Below are 26,388 nucleotides of genomic sequence, written 5' to 3'. Positions count from 1 at the left end.
CCGCTCCTGCACCTCAAAACCAAATCAACCCCAGTGCATCTATCTGTGAGAGAAACTCTCTCAACCTGGACCCAGATACACATGAGTGGTTCAGTTCAGCCGTGGGGACTGCTAAGCTAGGACATGATAACAACCAAGCCGTCAAAGAGAGAGAAAGTAAACCCGGGCCGTAGTGTTAATGTGTGTTTGTGCTGAGTTGCATGCAGGGGTGCTTCTAGTCGTCAATGTTATTTGGACCACGTTTCACTTCCCTCCGCTGTGACGGCAAAGAGGATGGGCACTGCATCCTTTGCAGATCCTGCAGGCAGCACTGCAATGCAGGGGTGTAACGTACAAAGATGAATCTCCTCTCTCTCTCTCTCTCTCTCTCTCTCGCTCTCGCTCTCGCTCTCGCTCTCGCTCTCGCTCTCGCTCTCGCTCTCGCTCTCTCTCTCTCTCTCTCTCTCTCTCTCTCTCTCTCTCTCTCTCTCTCTCTCTCTCTCTCTCTCTCTCTCTCTCTCTCTCTCTCTCTTTCACACTTACAGAGAAAGATTGTTATGTTGATCCCCTCTGATTAAGTTACATTTTGATGTAATTGACCAGAAAGTATGTTTATATCTCTGTAATAAGAGCACGTAGGCCAGTCCTAAAATGGCCACATGATGTCAGCAGGGGCAGCTAGTAAAACAGAGAGAGAGAAAAAAAAGAACTGGTGCTCATTTCAAAAATGTAATTCCTGACTGGCAAGAACCACTCCCGTTATTATACAAATAAAGGTCCACGATAAAGTTCAAAAATCAACTATTGCTGAGATATATTAAAGGAGGAGTTTGATACACAAACCCACACACAAACGTGTCTCTCCGGGCCCCTCGTAATGCTGACAGTGCAACTACAAGACAGCCAAGAATACAACTAGGGAGGTGTAGTCTACAAATGGCAGTAATGTGCAGATAGTATCACAGTGAACCAGCAGCAGTAGTCTCAACAGTAAGACAGTTATCAGTGGGGCTGATCAAGAAGGTGGGGGACTCTGTTGAGAAGACTTGCCTATTTCCAGGTGATCTGCTCAGGCATGTTATGGGTCAGCGTTCATGTAAAAGGTGTGAGATTATATGATGCTTATAATTGAGTCAGAAACAGACAGAGCCTGGATCCATTTGAAAACACCAGTCTCAACATCAACAGTGAAGAGGCAACTCCGAGATGCTGGACTTCTTGGCAGAGTTCCTCTGTCCAATGTCTGTGTTCTTTTGCCCATCTTAATCTTTTCTTTTTATTGGCCAGTCTGAGATATGGCTTTTTCTTTGCAACTCTGCCTAGAAGGCCAGCATCCCGGAGTCGCCTCTTCACTGTTGACATTGAGACTGGTGTCATTGGAACACAGGAGTGATGGTTGCTGATAATGGGCCTCTGTACGCCTATGTAGATATTCCATTACAAATCTGATGTTTCCAGCTACAATAGTCATTTACAACATTAACAATGTCTACACTGTATTTCTGATCAATTTGATGTTATTTTAATGGACAAAAAAATGTGGTTTTCTTTCAAAAACAAGGGCCTTTCTAGGTGACCCCAAACTTTTGAACAGTAGTGTATATATTATTTAAAAAATTCTACTGTAGGTAGCGTTAGCTAGCGCTAGTCGGCTGCACCTGCGCCAAAACCCCAGTATTTTTCTTCCTATAGCTTGTTCGCCGTCTTCTTTTTAACTAATGGGCAAAAATGTTTTCATCACTTTAATTGACCTAACTGATCAACATGTGTTTTCTCTGGCTCTCTCCGCAGCAGACAGACAGTATAGTCAGCAATATGTTTGGAACATCAAATCGCAATAAAATCCCAGTATCGAATCGCAATAAATACAGAATCGGGAGAATCGCAAGAATCTCAATACATATCATACTGGCACCTAAGTGGCGTGATAATATCGTATCATGAGGTCCCTGGCCAGACCTACTGTATTGTACTGTACTCTACTGTACTGAACATATCTACTATACTGTACTATACTGGACTGTACTGAACTCTACTCTACTGTGCTGTACTGTGATGCCCAAACTTGTGAAACATAGACGTGTATGATTGTTTCAGATTTGGTCTGGTCCAGACCAACCAAATGTGGTCTTGTTTGTGGGTGGAGTTCATTACAATATTAACTCATGTGTAGAATAATACCCAAATATGCAAAATAAGGATATTGCATATTTCTATCTTTGTGTACCTATTCAGGATACGTCACCATGAAGAGAATGATATTCATATCCATAATTATGCATTTCTGTATTATACAGATCAGGGACCCATTATGTAATTCCGGGACTGTAATTCCGTTAACGGATGTAAATCCACTTCACCTACTGCAGTTCAATAACCAAAATATTTTCTCTCAAACTCAAGGTATAAAGTCATAGCTGACACCCCATTCTTTCTGCTAACATCTTTGAATCTTAATTCAGATTTTTGGGGAAAACGTGGTCGCATAAAAAACTGAGGGAGATTTTACCGTAATTCTGTTAGCAAACTTTTCATTTGCACAGTTTTGGTGAAATTTTCTATGGAAATTATTCAAAGTAGTCCTTATGCATAGTTGTATGGTTTGTTAAACTTTTACATCAATGGTTTTTGCTTGGCATACATTTTCAAGTGAAATAAATCTGAGTCAAAATGTAATTTGGTTACTGTGCCCTTTTTTATGACAATAATCTCACAAAGTAGGAAGAAAGGAAGGCTGTTTACCTGAATCAGGCCAAATACCCAGGAAGTGAATGGCAATGTTCTACTTCCTGTGTTTGGACTAGATCGTACACCTGGAACATTGTATAGTCTAGGCTAATGCTGTAAAACTGTTGTGATCAGCCATATTGGTAAAGGCCTCAGGCTCAAGCAAGAAGAAGTTACATTGAGGAACTGTCGGTTCATCTTCATTCCTCTTCAATGTATTATCATACATATAGCACCGCATGTACATCACAGAATAGTTAAAAGGAGAACGATCCAGCTGTCACAACACAGACATAATATCAGACTCCTTACTTTGAAACTATTGGAAAATGAAGCAGACATTTACTAATTACGCTCTTCCTTATTAAAATCTCCTGTCTCCAACTGTAATTAAATGTATTGACCTGAGAATTCTATTATAATTAACTGAGATCAATTGTGAAATAAGAGGAGTCATTTTCAATTACTCTTTCACATAAACCTACTTTATAAGATGACCTACCAAACATCCAACCACTTGGAAGACTAAAGGATATGATTATGTGAAATAGAACATTCTCTGATCATTAAAAGTAATAGATGTATTCATATACACTCTACCGCATGGGGCATTGCAGCCTGAACTTCTTTCACATCATCAACAGAATTCTATAGGCTAGTCACCACCTGGTGACATAACTAGTTCTAGAATACTATAGGCTAGTCACCACCTGGTGACATAACTAGTTCTAGAATACTATAGGCTGGTCACCACCTGGTGACATAACTAGTTCTAGAATACTATAGGCTAGTCACCACCTGGTGACATAACTAGTTCTAGAATACTATAGGCTAGTCACCACCTGGTGACATAACTAGTTCTAGAATACTATAGGCTAGTCACCACCTGGTGACATAACTAGTTCTAGAATACTATAGGCTAGTTACCACCTGGTGACATAACTAGTTCTAGAATACTATAGGCTAGTCACCACCTGGTGACATAACTAGTTCTAGAATACTATAGGCTGGTCACCACCTGGTGACATAACTAGTTCTAGAATACTATAGGCTAGTCACCACCTGGTGACATAACTAGTTCTAGAATACTATAGGCTAGTCACCACCTGGTGACATAACTAGTTCTAGAATACTATAGGCTAGTTACCACCTGGTGACATAACTAGTTCTAGAATACTATAGGCTAGTCACCACCTGGTGACATAACTAGTTCTAGAATACTATAGGCTAGTTACCACCTGGAGACATAACTAGTTCTAGAATACTATAGGCTAGTTACCACCTGGTGACATAACTAGTTCTAGAATACTATAGGCTAGTTACCACCTGGTGACATAACTAGTTCTAGAATACTATAGGCTAGTCACCACCTGGTGACATAACTAGTTCTAGAATACTATAGGCTAGTCAACACCTGGTGACATAACTAGTTCTAGAATACTATAGGCTAGTCACCACCTGGTGACATAACTAATTCTAGAATACTATAGGCTCCTCACCACCTGGTGACATAACTAGTTCTAGATTTGCGTAACATATCAATGATGTAAAACATATTGGCATCAATAATCAAGCATGCAGATTATGTCAGAGTTTTTTTTTCTCCAGTTATCAATAATGACAAAAATATAGCATCACAACTGCTGAGTAGGGCCCTAAGTTTTTTCCTGGCCAGTGAATTTGTTCAGGAAAAACTGAAGGCCTTACTGAAAATTTAAGATAACAAAAATCAGCTATAAACCTGGTTTAGTGCCCTCTTTTTAAGTTATTTTTCCACATTCTGCTTCGTGCCACCAACTACAAAGCCTGACAGATCTGGGCAATCGCCAGTCCTTCTGTGGCAGGCAGGGAACAATACAAATGCTTTCCTTTTTGTAAAAAAAAAAATGCAAGCACTGGGGAAAATCAGAAAGTGTCAGATCAAAAAATTGCAGCATGACATTTCAGCAGCATGACATCCAGACGTGCAAGGGCGACAAGGACAACACAGGACAAAGATACTTGTCCATCTTCAAGAGAAATGTCTGTCCACAGCTGCTATCTTCAAGAGAAATGCTTGTCCTCAGTTGCTATCTTCAAGAGAAATGCTTGTCCTCAGTTGGATCTTCAAGAGAAATGTTTGTCCACAGTTGCTATCTTCAAGAGAAATGCTTGTCCTCAGTTGGATCTTCAAGAGAAATGCTTCTCCACAGCTGCTATCTTCAAGAGAAATGTTTGTCTACAGTTGCTATCTTCAAGAGAAATGTTTGTCCACAGTTGCTATCTTCAAGAGAAATGCTTCTCCACAGTTGCTATCTTCAAGTGAAAATCTTCTCCACAGTTGCTATCTTCAAGAGAAATGCTTCTCCACAGTTGCTATCTTCAAGAGAAATGCCTGTCCTCAGTTGGATCTTCAAGAGAAATGTTTGTCCACAGTTGCTATCTTCAAGAGAAATGCTTGTCCTCAGTTGGATCTTCAAGAGAAATGTTTGTCCACAGTTGCTATCTTCAAGAGAAATGCTTCCCCACAGCTGCTATCTTCAAGAGAAATGTTTGTCTACAGTTGCTATCTTCAAGAGAAATGTTTGTCCACAGTTGCTATCTTCAAGAGAAATGCTTCTCCACAGTTGCTATCTTCAAGAGAAATGCTTCTCCACAGTTGCTATCTTCAAGAGAAATGCTTCTCCACAGTTGCTATCTTCAAGAGAAATGCCTTTCCTCAGTTGGATCTTCAAGAGAAATGTTTGTCCACAGTTGCTATCTTCAAGAGAAATGTTTGTCTACAGTTGCTATCTTCAAGAGAAATGTTTGCCTACAGTTGCTATCTTCAAGAGAAATGTTTGCCTACAGTTGCTATCTTCAAGAGAAATGTTTGTCTACAGTTGCTATCTTCAAGAGAAATGTTTGCCTACAGTTGCTATCTTCAAGAGAAATGTTTGTCCACAGTTGCTATCTTCAAGAGAAATGCCTGTCCACAGTTGCTATCTTCAAGAGAAATGCTTCTCCACAGTTGCTATCTTCAAGAGAAATGCTTCTCCACAGTTGCTATCTTCAAGAGAAATGTTTGCCTACAGTTGCTATCTTCAAGAGAAATGTTTGCCTACAGTTGCTATCTTCAAGAGAAATGTTTGTCTACAGTTGCTATCTTCAAGAGAAATGTTTGCCTACAGTTGCTATCTTCAAGAGAAATGTTTGTCCACAGTTGCTATCTTCAAGAGAAATGCCTGTCCACAGTTGCTATCTTCAAGAGAAATGCTTCTCCACAGTTGCTATCTTCAAGAGAAATGCTTCTCCACAGTTGCTATCTTCAAGAGAAATGTTTGTCTACAGTTGCTATCTTTGAGAGAAATGAACAAATGAACAAAGCCAACAGTAATCTCATTGATCTAAAAGTGCACTTCCCAGTGAATTATATCAGGTATGTTGTGCCAGACCAGTACTTTATAGTATGCACTGTATGCCATGACGATTTACAATAACTTTTTTCAGCTTGCAAAAGACACCAAAATCTTCCGCATTTTGTCCTCTCTACAGTGATCTTCATGAAATTTATCTCGGTCATGTGTGCTACCCACTGCAATATTCTATAGAAGGAGTAAGACATTGGTACTGTATTTTAAACTTGAAATAGCTAGTCAAAACACTAACTCAACTAACTGGGTACTAATGGTAATAGCTATACTGGATATTAATACAATAACTAACTAACCCAAGCAATTGGAAGAAGTCACATTTTAAATAAAAATAGCTGGCTCCAGTAAATAAATTGGCTGGGTCAAGGATCAAAGACAGGAAATGATTTTTAACATGATTCATATTCAGGACTATTATTATAAATTAGTAATGTCTCAGGACAGGATCTGTCATTGTGAGAGGCTGACAGTGATCTAAGTGCAAGGCACCCATCTGGACACAGTCTCAAAGGCCCTCCATCCCAACACCATCACAGTCCCTCCATCCCAACACCATCACTGTCCCTCCATCCCAACACCTTCACAGTCCCTCCATCCCACACCATCACAGTCCCTCCATCCCATCACCATCACAGTCCCTCCATCCCAACACCATCACAGTTCCTCCATCCAACACCATCACAGTCCCTCCATCCCATCACCATCCCACACCATCACAGTCCCTCCATCCCAACACCATCACAGTCCCTCCATCCCAACACCATCACAGTCCCTCCATCCCACACCACCACAGTCCCTCCATCCCAACACCATCACAGTCCCTCCATTCCAACACCATCACAGTCCCTCCATCCCAACACCATCACAGTCCCTCCATCCCAACACCATCACTGTCCCTCCATCCCAACACCATCACAGTCCCTCCATCCCACACCATCACAGTCCCTCCATCCCATTACCATCACAGTCCCTCCATCCCAACACCATCACAGTCCCTCCATCCCACACCATCACAGTCCCTCCATCCCATCACCATCACAGTCCCTCCATCCCAACACCATCACAGTCTCTCCATCCCAACACCATCACAGTCCCTCCATCTCAACACCATCACAGTCCCTCCATCCCATCACCATCCCACACCATCACAGTCCCTCCATCCCAACACCATCACAGAGCCTCCATCCCATCACCATCACAGTCCCTCCATCCCAACACCATCATAGTCCCTCCATCCCACACCATCACAGTCCCTCCATCCCATCACCATCACAGTCCCTCCATCCCAACACCATCACAGTCCCTCCATCCCACACCATCACAGTCCCTCCATCCCATCACCATCACAGTCCCTCCATCCCATCACCATCACAGTCTCTCCATCCCAACACCATCACAGTCCCTCCATCTCAACACCATCACAGTCCCTCCATCCCATCACCATCCCACACCATCACAGTCCCTCCATCCCAACACCATCACAGAGCCTCCATCCCATCACCATCACAGTCCCTCCATCCCAACACCATCACAGTCCCTCCATCCCATCACCATCACAGTCTCTCCATCCCAACACCATCACAGTCCCTCCATCCCAACACCATCACAGTCCCTCCATCCCACACAATCACAGTCCCTTCATCCCAACACCATCACAGTCCATCCATCCCAACACCATCACAGTCCCTCCATCCCAACACCATCACGGTCCCTCCATCCCAACACCATCACAGTCCCTCCATCCCAACACCATCACAGTCCCTCCATCCCACACCATCACAGTCCCTTCATCTCAACACCATCACAGTCCATCCATCCCAATACCATCACAGTCCCTCCATCCCATCACCATCACAGTCCCTCCATCTCAACACCATCACAGTCCCTCCATCCCAACACCATCACAGTCCCTCCATCCCAACACCATCACAGTCCCTCCATCCCAACACCATCACAGTCCCTCCATCCCACACCATCACAGTCCCTCCATCCCAACAAAATCACAGAGTCTCCATCCCATCACCATCACAGTCCCTCCATCCCAACACCATCACAGTCCCTCCATCCCACACCATCACAGTCCCTCCATCCCAACACCATCACAGTCCTTCCATCCCAACACCATCACAGTCCCTCCATCCCATCACCATCACAGTCTCTCCATCCCAACACCATCACAGTCCCTTCATCCCAACACCATCACAGTCCCTCCATCCCAACACCATCACAGTCCCTCCATCCCACACAATCACAGTCCCTTCATCCCAACACCATCACAGTCCATCCATCCCAACACCATCACAGTCCCTCCATCCCAACACCATCACGGTCCCTCCATCCCAACACCATCACAGTCCCTCCATCCCAACACCATCACAGTCCCTCCATCCCACACCATCACAGTCCCTTCATCTCAACACCATCACAGTCCATCCATCCCAATACCATCACAGTCCCTCCATCCCATCACCATCACAGTCCCTCCATCTCAACACCATCACAGTCCCTCCATCCCAACACCATCACAGTCCCTCCATCCCAACACCATCACAGTCCCTCCATCCCAACACCATCACAGTCCCTCCATCCCACACCATCACAGTCCCTCCATCCCAACAAAATCACAGTCCCTCCATCCCATCACCATCACAGTCCCTCCATCCCAACACCATCACAGTCCCTCCATCCCACACCATCACAGTCCCTCCATCCCAACACCATCACAGTCCTTCCATCCCAACACCATCACAGTCCCTCCATCCCAACACCATCACTGTCCCTCCATCTCAACACCATCACAGAGCCTCCATCCCAACACCATCACAGTCCCTCCATCCCATCACCATCACAGTTCCTCCATCCCAACACCATCACAGTGCCTTCATCCCAACGCCATCACAGTCCCTCCATCCCAACACCATCACGGTCCCTCCATCTCAACACCATCACAGTCCCTCCATCCCAACACCATCACAGTCCCTCCATCCCACACCATCACAGTCCCTCCATCCCAACACCATCACAGTCCCTCCATCCCATCACCATCACAGTCCCTCCATCCCAACACCATCACAGTCCCTCCATCCCAACGCCATCACAGTCCCTCCATCCCAACACCATCACAGTCCCTTCATCCCAACGCCATCACAGTCCCTCCATCCCAATACCATCACGGTCCCTCCATCTCAACACCATCACAGAGCCTCTGTCTCCTCTGTCTTTCCAAGGTTGCTCAAATTAGGCCAGTCAGACGTTTTGACTCTTTCTTACCCTCTTGGCTGCTCTTGGTTTAGTTCTCTCTCTCTCTCTCTCTTTCTCTCCCACACACACACACACACACACACACACACACACACACACACACACACACACACACACACACACACACACACACACACACACACACACACACACACACACACACACACACACACACACACACACACACACACACACACACACACACTCTCTCTCTCCCTCCATCGCTCATTTTCTGTCTATTATACACACGCTCATTATTTTTGTGCTTCCTGCTGGTACCTAAAATAGCTTGACCGACTAGAGCTGGTTGAAACAGTTAGAGATGGGCTAGGGGGAGAGGATAAAGGAGAGAGAGAGCTCAGTCTGAATTCATCACCCTACACAAAGAGCAGAGCGTGTTGCCCCAGTCAACGGATCTGGGGCAACTTGACTGAGTAGGCTACTGAGGGAAAGGCCTTCTATAAGGGACTGATTAATTCACTTATCTCTTTGCACCCCATTTATCTGCCTTTTCTATGCTCTCTCAACAATGTCAATGGTGATTTGAATAGATTTGAAGATTTTCTGTTTTTTCTTCTGTGGTTTTTCTGTATTGCTAAGGAAACTGGAGAACCACTAGTATTCTTTAGACTGAATCCTTCAACGTTGAAAGTTAAGGCTGTGCCAGCAATTACATCATCAGCAGGAGGCCTGCATCATATCTTAGGAACTTATATCAACCAAACTAAACTCTGTCTGGACATCTTCTATTTTCTGCTTCAGCAGCTCACCAGGATTTCTTGCTTGAGAGAAAGAGGAAGAGCAAGGAAGACAAACTGGCATCATTATGGAAGGATGATTCTCAGCATGTCCGCACAAAGAAGCATAATACTCTCCCTGTCTCTTCAGGTTTTTCCTGGTCACAACATAGTCAATATTCTTAACTTACAACATTCAATGTGGGATGGATATATTCTCAGTCTCACTAAATCATTTGAAGATAGTATGTACAATGTTGCTATTCTGAGATCTTTGCACCCACATTGTGGTGATGCACAAGTCTATAATTGAAGATCTTGATTCTGACCAATAGGGGGCAGTGAAGTTGAGCTGTCCTTATTTAACAGAGGAGGGTAAATGTCATATGATATAGTTTCGATTGCTGTTTGCCCATTAACATGGCTGCATAGATTTCTCAGAAATTCAATCATGGTTTAACACGTCATTGATGGAACTTTAATTAGATTACCCACACGCATCAACCAGATGTAGGGAAGTACAGGGGGAAGCCCTTTCTGCAATAGTTGCCCACCCCAGTCAATGGAGTTTGTGCTGATGTGGACTCAACTCAGCTATGAGAATTCTCAGCTATACGTCCTCCTCTCTCACCTCTTGAGCTTCCAACTCTGCCGGTATACAACATAGACAGCATATCTTTCTAACAGTTAGGAAAAACAACACAGACATAGCAACAGGCCTGATTGTTCAGGCTCACTGTGGCGCTCATCAAACATATTAATCAAATCAAATCAAATTGTACTGGTCACATACACATATTTAGCAGATGTTATTGCGGGTGTAGCAGCATGCTTGTGTTCCTAGCTCCAACAGTGCAGTAATATCTAACAATTCACAACAATACCCACAAAACTAAAAGTAAAGTAATGGAATTAAGAAATATATATATATTAGGACGAGCAATGTCGGAGTGGCATTGACTAGAATACAGTAGAAGAGAATACGGTATATACATATAAGATGAGTAAAGCAGTATGTAAACATTATTCAAGTGACTAGTGTTCCAGTGCAGCAGCCTCTAAGTTGCAGGTTTGAGTAACCGGGGGGAAGCCAGCTAGTGATGGCTATTTAACAGTCTGATGGCCTTGAGATAGAAGCTGTTTTTCAGTCTCTTGGTCTTTGCTTTGATGCACCTGTACTGACCTCGCCTTCTGGATGGTAGCGGGGTGAACAGGCTGTGGCTCAGGTGGTTGATGTCCTTGATTATCTCTTTGGCCTTCTTGTGACACTGGGTGCTGTAGGTATTCTGGAGGGCAGGCAGTGTGCACCCGGTGAAATGTTGGAAGACCGCACCATCCTCTGGAGAGCCCTGTGGTTGCGGGCGTGGCAGTTACCATACCAGGCGATGATACAGCCTGACAGGATGCTCTCAATTGTGCATCTGTAAAAGTTTGTGAGAGTCTTGGGGGACAAGCCACATTTCTTCAGCCTCCTGAGGTTGAAGAGGCGCTGTTGCACCTTCGTCGCCACACTGTCTGTGGGTGGACCATTTCAGATCATCATTGATGTGTACGCCGAGGAACTTGAAGCCTTTCACGTTCTCCACTGTGGTCCCGTCAATGTGGAAAGGGGCGTGCTCCCTCTGCTTTTTCCTGAAGTCCACGATCAGCTCCTTCTTTTAGTTGGCGTTGAGGGAGAGGTTATTTCCTGGCACCACTCCGCCAGAGCCCTCACCTCTTCCCTGTAGGCTGTCTCTTCATTGTTGGTAATCAGGCCTACTATGGTTGTGTCGTCTGCAAACTAGATGATTGTGGCCACGCAGCCATGGGTGAACAGGGAGTACAGGAGGGGGCTGAGTATGCACCCTTGTGGGGCCCCTGGGTTGAGGATCAGTGAAGTTGTTTCCTACCTTCACCACCCGGGGGCTGTCCCATCAGGAAGTACAAGACTGGGTTGCACAGGGCGGGTTTCAGACCCAGGGCCCCGAGCCTGATGATGAGCTTGGAGGGTACTATGGTGTTGAAGGCTGAGCTATAGTCAATGAACAGCATTCTTACATATGTATTCCTCTTGTCCAGGTAGGATAGAGGAGTGTGAAATGCAATGGCGATTGCATCGTCTGTGGATCTATTGGGGCGGTAAGCAAACTGAGGTGGGTCTGGGGTGTAAGGTAAGGTAGAGGTGATACGATTCTTAACTAGCCTCTCAAAGCACTTCATGATGACAGAGGCAATTGTCATGTAGTTTAGTTACCTTTGCTTTCTTGGGACAGGAACAATGGTGGACCCATTGAAGCAATTGTGGACAGCAGACTGGGATAGGGAGAAATGGAATATGTCTGTAAACACTCCAGTCAGCTGGTCTGCGCATGCTTTGAGGACTTGGGATGGCATCTGGGCTGGCAGCCTTGTGAGGGTTAACACGTTTAAATGTTTTACTGACGTCAGCCCCGGAGAACGAGAGCCCACAGTCCTTGTGAGGGGCCCTTTTCGAAGGCACTGTGTTATCCTCAAAGCAGGCAAAAGGTGTTTAGCTTATCTGGGATCAAGATGTTGGTGTCCACGACGTGGCTGATTTTCTCTTTGTATTCCGTGATTGACTGTAGACCCTGCCACATACGTGAATACTACCATCTCAGTATATCGCGCGCAGTATATAGTTCGGTTTCCGGTTTGGGTAAGTTTTAAAAGTCACCGTGGGAACAACATCCCCTATACACTTCCTGATTAACTCAATCACCGTGTACGTGTATACATCAATGTTAATATCCGAGGCTATCTGGAGCATATCCCAGTCAGCATGATCAAAACAATCTTGAAGCATGGATTCCGATTGGTCAGACCAGCATTGAATAGACCTTCCTGTTTGAGTTTCTGCCTATAGGAAAGGAGGAGCAAAATGGAGTCGTCATCTGATTTGCCGAAGGGAGGGCAGGAGAGGGCCTTGTAGGCGTCACGGAAGAGAGAATAGCAGTGCTCGAATGATTTCCCAGCGCGAGTACTACAGTCAATGTGTTGATAAAACATCGATAGCATTTTCCTCAAATTTGCTTTGTTAAAATCCCCAGCAACAATAAATGAGGTCTCAGTATATGTGGTTTCCAGTTTGCATAAAGTCCAGTGTAGTTCCTTGAGGGCCGTCGGGGTATCGTATTGGCTTGAGGGGGAATATACATGGCTGTGACTATAACCAAAGAGAATTCTCTTGGGAGGTAAAACGGTCGGCGTTTGATTGTGAGGTATTCTAGGTTGGGTGACAAAAGGACTTGAGTTTCTGTACGTTATCACAATCACACCATGAGTGGTTAATCATGAAACATACACAAAACCCTTCTTCCAGTAGAGTTCTTTATTCCTGTCTGCGCGATATACTGAGAACCCAGCTGGCTGTATGATTCCATGAAATGGAGTATATTAGAGTCCCTGATGTCTCTCTGGAAGGAGATCCTCACCCTGAGTTCGTCTATTTTATTATCCAGAGACTGAACATTAGCGAGTAATATATTCGGAAGCGGTGGATGGTGTGTCCGCCTCCTGAGTCGGTGATCAGTACTTGATCAGTGCTACTGGGACTGCAGGGTTTGGTCTACACTACTCTGAACTGGAACAATGAAAGCTGCATTGTTGTCTCTCACTCCAACTATGAGATAATGGGGAGTTCTCTAACCAACACTCAGTCACTAGTTATTCAATCATTAGAGCAGGGGTATTCAACCGGGGATCCGTGGCCCCCTAGGGGTCCGTGGAGGTACTGCAGGGGTCGGCGAAAATATACATACAGAAAAATATATAGATTTTTTGTTTGAATGTTTTTGTGAATATTGCAACCAACAACATAATAAACGGATTGTGAATTACATACCTACAGTAGAAAAGAGGAGAATATCTTCTTTCTAAAAATGTAAATAATGTCACATTTATTTCTCAACTCTTAATATTAAGCCAATTACACTCACTGGAGTATCTGACATAGGCTTTTAAAAATCACCCATGAATAGGCTGCTGGCTGCTGATACGCTTCTTGACTTGGACATACATGTTTGCAAACACATGGCTAACCTTTGTTTAACCAGCTAAACAGCTGCTCTAGTGAAAATGTGTTTGGAGTTAACACTCTATGTTAGAGTTTACACTTCCTCTTCCAATTATAATGTGGGGAGGTCAAAATAATGAAAAACCATCTACCAAATCCCTTCACTTTAAAATAATGATTACTTCTCCTTGCCATTATCATTCACCTGATGATAAGACAAGACGTATGATGGAGGTCGCTGAGTCATCGGTTTGCCTGGAAGGGGGACCCTGGACAAGAGCATGTTTTATCATTCAAAAGATCCTTGACTCAGAGTCTGTTTACGGTTAGTAGTGCATGAAACGACAAGAAACACAGATATGATAGTCTGTTTGTGCTAACATTCCACTCCTTGCCTTGTCATGCATGACAAGGAGTGGCAAGGAGTGGAAGTTAGCACAACCAGACTGGTTCAGGCTAGATATGACACTTAAAGCAAGTTGAACATAGCATTTTGGGATTGTTCAAACTTTAGAATCAATACAAGGTTGATGTTATGGATCCCAAAGATACAGTATGTATTATATACTATAAGGCAGAGAAAACTTAAACACGTAGGCCTTTATCTCTGAGTATGTGAATAACAGCAGTAGCTTGCCATAATGTGTATGCCAAATAACCTGTAGGGTGGTTTCATTATTGTCTAGAAGCAGTGACAATTGGGGTGGCAGGCAGCTAGCTTCAGTAGCAGTGGACCTGGAGAGGGCGAAGAGAGGAAGATAGGACTCTGACAACATCTCATTACCTTCCTTTGTATTGTCTCTCTTTTTCTCCTCTCTCCTATCTGACCCCAGTGGCTGGCTACACAAACAAACCCTCTACCACGGCAGTAAAGCGTAAACTGACAGTGTTTGCCTGCAGTTCCCAATGAAACAAAGACAGCAAGTCAGTAACTTTTAGAGGGAAGTCCAGGCTCACTATAAAAGTAGGCTAAAAATGTATTCATAATACATCATTGGCTCAGATGGCTGTAACATGGCTAAATGGTGGCTAAACGGTACAAAGGCCATGTTAGAGAATTACAAGAGACCATTGCATTTCCAAAATGTGCATCAGTCTAACAAAAACATAGTTCCCTTTAGTCAGTTTACAATGCACATTATAAAACATCTGTATGTACTTCACAGAATGTGTTACAGTAATGTCTGCTATGGCCACATGAAGACTTCCCTAGCTTATGTACAGTTTGACTCACAATGAAAAATCTAATCTAAGTATCATCTCAATGTGCACCTGGCGTGTCGTTAATAAACATCTTCTGGGAGATATCATACAAACATTTTATTACTGCATAAAATCTTAGGGAGAGAGAGAGAGAGAGAGAGAGAGAGAGAGAGAGAGAGAGAGAGAGAGTTAGAGAGAGAGAGAGAGAGAGAGAGAGAGAGAGAGAGAGAGAGAGAGAGAGAGAGAGAGAGAGGGAGGAGAGAGAGAGAGAGAGAGAGAGAGGGAGAGAGAGAGAGAGAGAGAGAGTTAGAGAGAGAGAGAGAGAGAGAGAGAGACAGAGAGAGAGAGAGAGACAGAGAGAGACAGAGAGAGAGAGAGAGAGAGAGAGAGAGAGAGAGAGAGAGAGAGAGAGAGAGAGAGAGAGAGTTAGAGAGAGAGAGAGAGAGAGAGACAGAGAGAGAGAGAGAGACAGAGAGAGAGAGAGACAGAGAGAGAAAGAGAGAGAGAGCTAGAGAGAGAGCGAGATATTGTGGTGAAGCATCAAGGCCTTTCCATTTCAGCTGCCCAACCACTCCAACGTGAAGAGTAGAAGACCTATCGATGTACGAGAATGCTTTTATGTTGACCAGGAGAGAAAACAGCAATTGACCTCCTCTACTTACAAATTACTGTAGTGTTGCCTCATTCCTTTGAAAGCCCGTCCATTTTAACCAGGCAGTACAACCCCAGACATGTCTCTCCCACTTACCCCTACGACCCAAAATAGCCCTGACTCCATTTCACTGATTTATGAACTAGCACTGGTACGTATCCCAGTATCCTCCCCCATGACACGGCCAGCTCAGCACTATTCCCTCGACAACTGTGTGTGTGTGTGTGTGTGTGTGTGTGTGTGTGTGTGTGTGTGTGTGTGTGTGTGTGTGTGTGTGTGTGTGTGTGTGTGTGTGTGTGTGTGTGTGTGTGTGTGTGTGTGTGTGTGTGTGTGTGTGTGTGTGTGTGTGTGTGTGTGTGTGCGCGCGAGTCTGCATATGTGTGCAAGTGAGAGAGAGAGAAAGAGAGCGAGTGCTGCGGCTATGGCTCCTCTGAATCACCTCTGCTGTGCCAGAGGAGGCGGACCCCTATGCATCTTAACCAGGAGAGTCCCAGTACGGGCAGTCCTGTACACCGGAGGAAGCTGGTGGGAGGAGCTATAGGAGGTTCTAAACCTGGAGAGTCCCAGTCCTGTACACATAGTGGCCCTGAAGACCGACTGGCCTGAAACACCACCTGAGAACACAACAGCCCCATAGAAAGACACTCACTTGTCACCTTGGATAATGCTGCCTCTCAATACCATCGTTTACATCCTGATGTGGTATATAGAGGTTCCATCCTTATGCTAATGACTCATGACTAAAGTTTGCATATGAGGAATATGGAATTGCTCAGTAGATCAGGTTTTATAACCTGATATAAACTGCTGCATTTTCACTGAGGTACACTTTTATCAGGTAAACGGTACCCTTCAGAGTGGTGTGGAAGACTTTGAAATTAACCCAAGAAAAGATACGCAGTCAACGTAGTCAATGATGATGCAATGACCTTAGGTACAAGCTACACATGGTGGAAAGGGGCGATGTGGTTCATTTGGTATGAGAAACCTAGCTTTGACAGTTAATATCATTACTTTTAATCCATTACAGTACAGGGTAGCACCTCTTCAATGCATGCATGGGCTCTTTCAGAATAGCTTGTTCAGCAGAATTGACCTTGCATGCGCCCCCCAGCGCAGCAGAATGTATAGTGGAACGGGGCTGTTCCTCTCATCATGTTACTTCAAAACTGTCATCATGTCATTTTATCAACCATTTAACTTCCTTTTAGTCTAAATTTAAAGATAGAAAACAAATGGACTTATATCAACCAGATAACTGCATATAAACGTGATGTCAACAGATCAATAGAAAATTGGTTGTTTGTAAATTTCTCTCAGATTTTGGTTTAGGGTAAAAAAAATATTTAAAAAATGGAAAAGGCATTTGATCAAACATTGAATTGGGACTAAAACACACTCCACTGATCACTTCAGTTATAGTTGAATTGGCATACTTGAAGTGAATGGTATCCATAATAAGTAGAGGACTGTGAAATATGTTGTTTCAATGTTTTTTAATGTGAAAAACAGCCCCATCCCAAGTTCTACTCTCTTACACACATTTTCTACTATTATGTAACGTGATACTGCAGCACTGTATGAAGCTGCGCATGAGGACTTGCCTCAATACTGAGAGAGAAAGTTCCACTGGCAGCCTCCCTTTCCCTGCAGTGTCTCTACATTAAGCCAGAGGAAATTAAAACTGGGGAAGAGATCATTGTCTGCTATAATTACCTTGAGCCTTTCCTCTCCCACTGCAGTCCTCTAGGTAGACGGGCAGTGTAATGAGGCTGGTTACTGCCATGACTAAATGATACATGACCACGGCACTCATCACCGATCAACAAATATGTACATACAGTAAGAAGTGACACCTTACCTGTATCGTAGAGCTGTTGTCTCCTGGAGAAAAAGAGAGAGAGGGAGGGTACTTCTGTCTGTAGTACCTGCAGGACGCTTGAGATAAGGTCTTAGGAGAAGAAATGTTTGAGATGAATAGTTTTTTGGGTTTATCCCACTCTGAAGGAGATAAGCCTCTTGTAAGTGCTCAGTCCCCGCAGTCACCCCCGGGGGTCTCTTCACGAAAGCCCTCTTCACACACACTGACACAAAACAGTTGCCTGTAGTGAGGAGTTAATCAGATCTGGGGAAAATGAAATGAAATACACGCGCACATAAACATTCTCTCACACTGCAAATCAGCACCAGCATCAAAGCTATGTGCCGTTTCACTGCTGTATTTCCCGGCACTGCAGCCTCATTGGCTGAAAAGCTACTCAATAAAAATCCTACTTGTCATCAATTGGGTGTGGGGGGGGGTTATGGCGTACTCTGGACTCTGCTCCTCCTCCTCTCGTTCATTTGTTCTCTCGCTACAGTACACGCAGAGGGGAATGCTGAGCTTTGAAAATTAGACGCAGGGTGAAAGGGAGGGTGGAAGGAAGGAAGGAGGGCTGGAATGGAGAGAGAGAGAGGGAGAGGGAGAGGGAGAGTAAAGGAGCGAAGGAGAAGGAGGGAGAGGGAGCGAGGGAGGGAGGAGCGAAGAAGAGGGAGGGAGAGGGAGGGAGCAAGGGAGGGAGGAGCAAAGGCTGGGAGAATCGATAAGCAGTGAGGAGAGACGTGCCGTGCAGACGCTGAGCCTGGCACATTGCAGGGGCTCAGAGAGTCTGGCCGTAGGTGCTGCTCTCTCCACTCGGAGACGCTGTCTCTATGCAGGACCAGAGTGCAGTGAGGTGTGTGAAGCGAGAGAAAGGGAGGGGGGGGGGGGTTCTTCCAGCAGCGGTTGCCATGACGCTACAGAAAACTCTGCTAGAGTAAAAAGGGCTCTGATCTGTCTCTTTTTTCCTTATTCACACAGCTAATATGCACTGAGTGAATTATTTAAGATGCCAGAGGGAAGGAGGGTGGGGTAAGCTACATGGGTACCACAGCTCACTGCATCTTGATGCCTCAGGGGGGATGCTCAGCCTGTAGGACTGACTGACTGACTGCCTGAATGCCTGTGTTCACAAGACTAATATCTATAAACCAATGAGCTATAACGCAGTAATAGTAAGACAATAAAACAGTAATTTGAGTCCAAGGACACACTATGACAGGGCAACATTTTATTATTTTTTTACCTTTATTTAACTAGGCAAGTCAGTTAATTAAGAACAAATTCTTATTTTCAATGACGGCCTAGGAACAGTGGGTTAACTGCCTTGTTCAGGGGCAGAACATCACATTTTTACCTTGCAACCTTTTGGTCCAAGTCCAACACTTTAACCAAAAACGTGCCAGCCCATGGTTTCTAAACCATTTGCGTTCTGTACAATTGTGAATAATGGTCTTATTCTTCATCAATAATTAATTTCTTCATATGCCTTATATTTGTAGAAAGGCATATGGCAGATGCATAGCATCACACTGTATTCCGGGTCAAGCATGCAATACGCTACGTGCACCTCACAATTTCCTTGCTTCTCTCTACTTGCTTTGCTCTTCACCTTAGTGCTAATTAAATGGACTTGATGGAAGTCCAATTCCGCCATCTGAAAACAATGAGTTATGTTTGTTCCTACCCTGGCTGGCTGGACAGACGGCAGGCTGAGCAGGGCTATCCCTGATCACATGCACTGCAGTGTTTCTGAAAGTCTGGAAGAGAGATCCCTCCTCAGGCCTGGCCTGTCTGCCATCACACAGTTCAAAATGGTGCGGCAGGGGTACTGTAAACCAGATTCAGATTGGTAACTGACACGTTTCTTCCCATTCTTGGGTAGAATATTCACATTTCCATTTATCACATTTTTGGGAATTGTACTAATGTGTAACATTAAACTAATTTAATGGTAGACTCAGCAAAATGACATCATAGTACAACTTCCTGCTTAAAGACAACTAAAACATAATTAAAATCTACCAAGTCTGCCACTATTGTCTCTTGCCTATTAGTTCAGTCACTTATCCAGTTTGTCCTATAGACTTTCTGATGTCACAGGTTCTCGGTGTCACGCCCTGGCCTTAGTATTCTTTGTTTTCTTTATTATTTTAGTTAGGTCAGGGTGTGACATGGGGAATGTATGTGTTTTTTGTAGTGTCTAGGGTGGTTGTAAGGTTTAGGGGGTTTATTAGAGTAGTTGGGTTTATGTTTAGTATAGTAGTCTAGCTGTGTCTATGGTTGAGTGTAGGTATCTAGGAAAGTCTATGGTTGCCTGAATTGGGTCTCAATTAGAGACAGCTGGTTATTGTTGTCTCTGATTGGGAGCCATATTTAAGGCAACCATAGGCTTTAGCTGTTTGTGGGGAATGGTCTATGTCGAAGTGTTTTGTGTCAGCACTGATGTTTGTATAGCTTCACGGTCGTTTGTTGTTTTGTTTTTTCCTTCTTTAAAATAAAAAAAGATGTACTTTCCACGCGCTGCGCCTTGGTCCTCTCTCAGTCCCGTTGACGATCGTGACACTCGGCCCATTGACAGGGAACAGTCGGAGGCAGCTACAGTTGAAGTCGGAATTTTATGTACACTTAGGTTGGAGTCATTAAAAGTAGTTTTTCAACCACTCCAGACATTTCTTGTTAACAAGCTATAGTTTTGGCAAGTCCATTAGGACATCTACTTCGTGCATGACACAAGTCATTTTTCCAACAATTGTTTACAAACAGATTATTTCACTTCTAATTGATTATATCACAATTCCAGTGGGTCAGAAGTTTATATACACTAAGTTGACTGTGCCTTTAAACAGCTTGGAAAATTCCATAAAATGATGTCATGGCTTTAGAAGCTTCTGATGGGCTAATTGACATCATATGAGTAAATTGGAGGTGTACCTGTGGAAGTATTTCAAGGCCTACCTTCAAACTCAGTGCCTCTTTGCTTGACATCATGGGAAAATCAAAAGAAATCAGCCAAGACCTCAGAAAAAAAAGTAGACCTCCACAAGTCTGGTTCATCCTTGGAGGCAATTTCCAAACGCCTGAAGGTATCACGTTCATCTGTACAAACAATAGTACGCAAGTATAAACAACATGGGACCACGCAGCCGCCATACCGCTCAGGAAGGAGACGTGTTCTGTCTCCTAGAGATGAACGTACTTTGGTGTGAGAAGTGCAAATCAATCCCAGAACAACAGCAAAGGACCTTGTGAAGATGCTGGAGGAAACAGACACAAAAGTATCAATATCCACACTAAAACGAGTCCTATATCGACATAACCTGAAAGGCCGCTCAGCAAGGAAGAAGTCACTGCTACAAAACCGCCATAAAAAAGCCAGACTGCGGTTTGCAACTGCACATGGGGACAAAGATCGTACTTTTTGGAGAAATGTCCTCTGGTCTGATAAAACAAGAACAGAACTGTTTGGCCATAATGACCAACCTTATGTTTGGAGGAAAAGGGGGGAGGCAGCATGGGGGTGAAACACGGGGGTGGCAGTATCATGTTGTGGGGGTGCATTGCTGCAGAAGGGACTGGTGCACTTCACAAAATAGATGACATCATGAGGATGGAAACGTATGTGGATATATTGAAATGATATTTGAAGACATCAGTCAGGAAGTTAAATCTTGGTCGCAAATGGGTCTTCCAAATGGACAATGACCCAAAGCATACTACCAAAGTTGTGGCAAAATGGCTTTAAACCTCTCTGGGACCGTTCGGGACGTGAGCGTCCCACCTCTCAACTGCCAGTGAAACTGCAGGGCCCCAAATCCAAAACAACAGAAATCCCATAATTAAAATTCCTCAAACATAGAAGTATTTTATACCATTTTAAAGATTCAATTCTCATTAATCCAACCACAGTGTCCGATTTCAATAAAACTTTTTGGCGAAAGCAGAACATATCATTATGTTAGGTCAGCAACTAGTCACAGAAAGCATTCAGCCATTTTCCAACCAAAGAGAGGAGTCACAAAAAGCTGAAATATAGATATAATTAATCACTAACCTTTGATGATCTTCATCAGATGCCACTCATAGGACTTCATGTTACACAATACATGTATGTTTTGTTCGGTAAAGTTCATATTTATATCCAAAGATCGGAGTTTACATTGGCGCGTTATGTTCAGAAGTTCCAAAACATCCAGTGATTTTGCAGAGAGCCACATCCATTTACAGAAATACTCATTATAAATGTTGATGAAAATACAAGTATTATGCACGGAATTATAGATACACTTCTCCTTAATGCAACCTCTGTGTCAGATTTCAAAAAAACTTACCGAAAAAGCAATAACCTGAGTAAAGCGCTCAGAGCCCAAATCAAGCCAAACAGATATCCGCCATGTTGGAGTCAACAGATGTCAGAATAGCATTATAAATATTCACTTACCTTTGATGATCTTCATCAGGATGCACGGAATGCATGGAATCCCAGGTCCACAATAAATGTTTGTTTTGTTCGATAATGTCCATCATTTATGTCAAAATAGCTCCTTTTGTTAGCGCGTTCAGTCCAGTAATCCACATTCATGACACGCGTTCATTAGGAGCAGACGAAAAGTCAAAAAAAGTTCCGTTACAGTCCGTAGCAACATGTCAAACGATGTTTAGAATCATTCGTTAGGATGTTTTTAACATAAATCTTCAATAATGTTCCAACCGGAAAATTCCTTGGTCTTCAGAAATGAAGTGGAACGTAGCTACCTTTCACGTGAGCGCGCGAGACACTCTGCCAGACCACTCACTCAAAGAGCTCTTATGAGCCCCTCCTTTAGAGTAGAAACCTCAAACAAGTTTCTAAAGACTGTTGACATCTAGTGGAAGCCGTAGGAAGTGCAACATGACCAATATCCCACTGTGTATTCAATAGGGGCTGAGTTCAAAAACTACAAACCTCAGATTTCCCACTTCCTGATTGGATTTTTTCTCAGGTTTTTGCCTGCCATATGAGTTCTGTTGTACTCACAGACATCATTCAAACAGTTTTAGAAACTTCAGAGTGTTTTCTATCCAATACTACTAATAATATGCATATATTAGCATCTGGGACTGAGTAGCAGGCAGTTTACTCTGGGCACGCTATTCATCCAAAAGTGAAAATTCTGCCTCCTATCCCAGATAAGTTTTAAGGACAACAAAGTCAAGCTATTGGAGTGGCCATCAAAAAGTCCTGACCTCAATCCTATAGAGAATTTGTGGGCAGAACTGAAAAAGCGTGTGCGAGCAAGGAGGCCTACAAACCTGACTCGGTTACACCAGCTCTGTCAGGAGGAATGGGCCATAGATCACCCAACTTATTGTGGGAAGCTTGTGGAAGGCTACCCAAAACATTTGAACCAAGTTAATTAAACAATTTAAAGGCAATGATACCAAATACTAATTGAGTGTATGTAAACTTCTGACCCACTGGGAATGTGATGAAAGAAATAAAAGCTGAAATAAATCATTCTCTATACTATTACTCTGACATTTCACATTCCTAAAATAATGTGGTGATCCTAACTGAGTTGAAATGTATTTGGCTAAGGTGTATGTAAACTTCCGACTTCAACTGTATATTCAGTATATTACAGTGGTGGCCGGTGCCGTTTAATATTAGGGAGGGCAACTTATTTTTATGAGCATGGCTTTATTTTTTAAAACTTTTACAGCACATTTGATGACTGTCATTCATATTCCATTCACCCTAACATCGATAGGTTCAGGCTACTACATGTCAAAGGTGACAGACATTGACACATTCAACACTGCCTTGCACAATTTTGCCTGCATCTAGCTGATCTAGGGTGTAATCATTAGTCCAACAGTTAATACTGTGAGTATCTATTGGACAAATTCAGGTATATTTATTCCCGTTTTGTTCTGTTTGCTTACGTTTAAATCGTGTTTTCGACAGAATTGACAGAATTAATATACCCCTGATCAAACGCAAACACATTTCACTTCCATAGCACCCACATTCTAACAGCATGAGCCCTTTTATCGTTGGATAATTCCTTCTCGCATCTACACGCTCTCCTCCTCTCACCTTTTTTCCTTTGCTTGTGGACTTCAGTGCACACATCAGTCTGTGACCAGGCAAAAAAAACTTTCCAATCCAAACATTCATATCATATCCACTAAGAGCTACACACAGTCTACATCATTGTCACCATATTACCTAACGTCAAGTCAACATAGCTACTAGAACTAACGCGTTAGTAAAACCGCTACGTTCATGCAGTACAGTGTACAGTTAGCAAGCAGTTCAGCAGTTACACCGGCGGGCTCTAGTGGCAATAAATGTATTAAACCAAAAGCTTACCCTGACTTGAAAGAGTTCCAGTGCTGCTTAGCCATAGCCAGCTAGCTAACATAGCATCCCTCTCTTTTTGAGCCTGATGTTCGAGTACGCTAAAGTAGCTAGCTGCATTCGCTAGTTAAGTACCGGTAAGTGAAAGTGAAAAAAATGGAAATCTCTCTCTCTCTCTCTCTCTCTCTCTCTCTCTCTCTCTCTCTTGCTTCTCCTTTATTTTTTGAATAAATTCATTTGTTAAAAACTGTTCAAATATTGTCTTTCTCGTGGCCTCCCGGGTGGCGTAGTGGTCTAGGGCACTGCATCGCAGTGCTAACTTTGTTCTGGTAGGTAGGGATTTCCTTGTCTCATCGCGCTCCAGCGACTCCTGTGGCGGGCTGGGCGCAGTGCGTGCTAACCAAGGGGGCCGGGTGCACGGTGTTTCCTCCGACACATTGGTGCGGCTGGCTTCCGGGTTGGAGGCGCGCTGTGTTAAAGAAGCAGTGCGGCTTGGTTGGGTTGTGCTTCGGAGGACGCATGGCTTTCGACCTTCGTCTCTCCCGAGCCCGTACGGGAGTTGTAGCGATGAGACAAGATAGTAATTACTAGCGATTGGATACCATGAAAATTGGGGAGAAAAGGGGCTAAAAAAATATATATATATATATACTAAATAAATAAATAAATAAATATTGTCTTTCTCTTTGAGTCAACTACTCACAACATTTTATGCACTGCAGGGCTAGGTAGCGGTAGCTTATGCTTTCAGTGATATATTAATTCTCTGATCCTTTGACTGGGTGTACAACATGTCAGTTCATGCTGCAAGAGCTCTGATGGGATGGAGGACATCCTCCAGAAGTTATCATAATTACTGTGTAAGTCTATGAAAGGTGGTGAGAACCACAAGCCTCCTAGGTTTTGTATTGAAGTATTTGTACCCAGAGGAGGATGGAAACTAGCTGTCCTCCGGCTACACCATGGTGCTACCCTACAGAGTGCTGTTCAGGCTACTGCAGACCTTCATTGTAAAACAGAGTTTTTTTTAAATAAATGTTTTGGTGACGTGAAGATATTCAGTATACTTTTGTCTGAAAAGGATAACTTTTTTAATGTTGCACTATTTATATTTTTATAAAATTCACTGAGGAGGATGATATATAACAAGTACACAAAAGGCTTCTTTAGTCTTACTTCCACTGAAATAAGTGCTTCAGTGCTTTAAACAAACACTGATTCAGATAAACCAACATATCGTCTCAACACATTTGACCTCTCCCCAAACAATTTGTTTAAGACAGCATTTATGGTCCTCACCTAAAATAGACTAGTAAAACAATGCCACAGAAAACCTGAACAGGTCTAAGGTTATGGTTTTATAAATATCTAATGTTTGCAAATAATTGCTGTCCTCTAGGAAACACTGACCAAAACTATGGTTCTTTCTTACCCTTACCCTTTACCCTGTTTTGTCTGAAGCAAAACACTATAATCAGGATTCTGCATTCATGGGAGTGCAGTCATCAATGATAGATTGTGTCTTTACAAACTACTGTGTATAAGACATTGAAGGCAACAATGGTTTAGAGCTGCAAGGTGTTTCAAGAGCCAACTTGAAAATGTCGTCATAAGGGAGCTCACAGGCTGATCTTCATCAATGTATTGACAACAACGTAAGGAGAATAACTCAAATAGAGTGCCCTACGTGCTTCTGCTCTTCATAAAGCAGCCAGTGTTCCAGCTACAGTACTTTTTTATGGAAGATGAATACAGAGGCATTGGTGTGACCGCCAGCTTCACAATTAGACTTATTGCACCGTCTGGGCACAGTGCCAGAGCCTTAAGCAAATGGCAGGCAGGCAGCCTTCTAGGTCCAGGATGGACCAGGCCATTTCATTGCCTTTAAAGATACCCTTGACGCAGCAGCCGTCAGCCCTGGCCTACTGCATTACCAGTGATTGAAACTACGCAACACGGTGTTACAGAGCTATTTGAAACAAAATGGAGTTCCCATTCCACAGCCATCGCCATAGTACATTTTCTGTCTTGAACTAGCTTGTTTTTAAAGGTAAAGTAAGCGGCCTCCTTTAGGGAAGAGGGAGCACTAGTGCAAAACCATTTTAGTGCATGCGTCAAGGTCCGTTCCTTACCAATCAATCATGTAGCACTTTAATAAATAATGTAGCATGTTAGACACTGGCTGGACTGTAATCGATCAACATTAAGATTATCCACAGACATT

The 26,388-nt window shown here is 43.5% G+C and overlaps 1 protein-coding gene across 2 annotated transcripts in view; it reads right to left on the bottom strand.

The window, feature by feature from the left end:
- Positions 1 to 18,218, bottom strand: part of LOC129851439 (synaptotagmin-2-like) — an 81,641-nt gene extending 63,423 nt beyond the window's left edge. For both annotated transcript variants that reach the window (XM_055917978.1, XM_055917980.1), the window contains exon 1: positions 17,825 to 18,218. The gene's annotated coding sequence lies outside the window, so the exon portion shown is untranslated. The remainder of the gene's footprint in view (positions 1 to 17,824) is intronic.
- Positions 18,219 to 26,388: the final 8,170 nt, after the last annotated feature.

This window comes from Salvelinus fontinalis, chromosome 3 (assembly GCF_029448725.1).
Source record: "Salvelinus fontinalis isolate EN_2023a chromosome 3, ASM2944872v1, whole genome shotgun sequence".
In the NCBI taxonomy this organism is placed as follows: domain Eukaryota; kingdom Metazoa; phylum Chordata; class Actinopteri; order Salmoniformes; family Salmonidae; genus Salvelinus; species Salvelinus fontinalis.
This window is presented reverse-complemented; position numbering and strand designations above follow the sequence as displayed.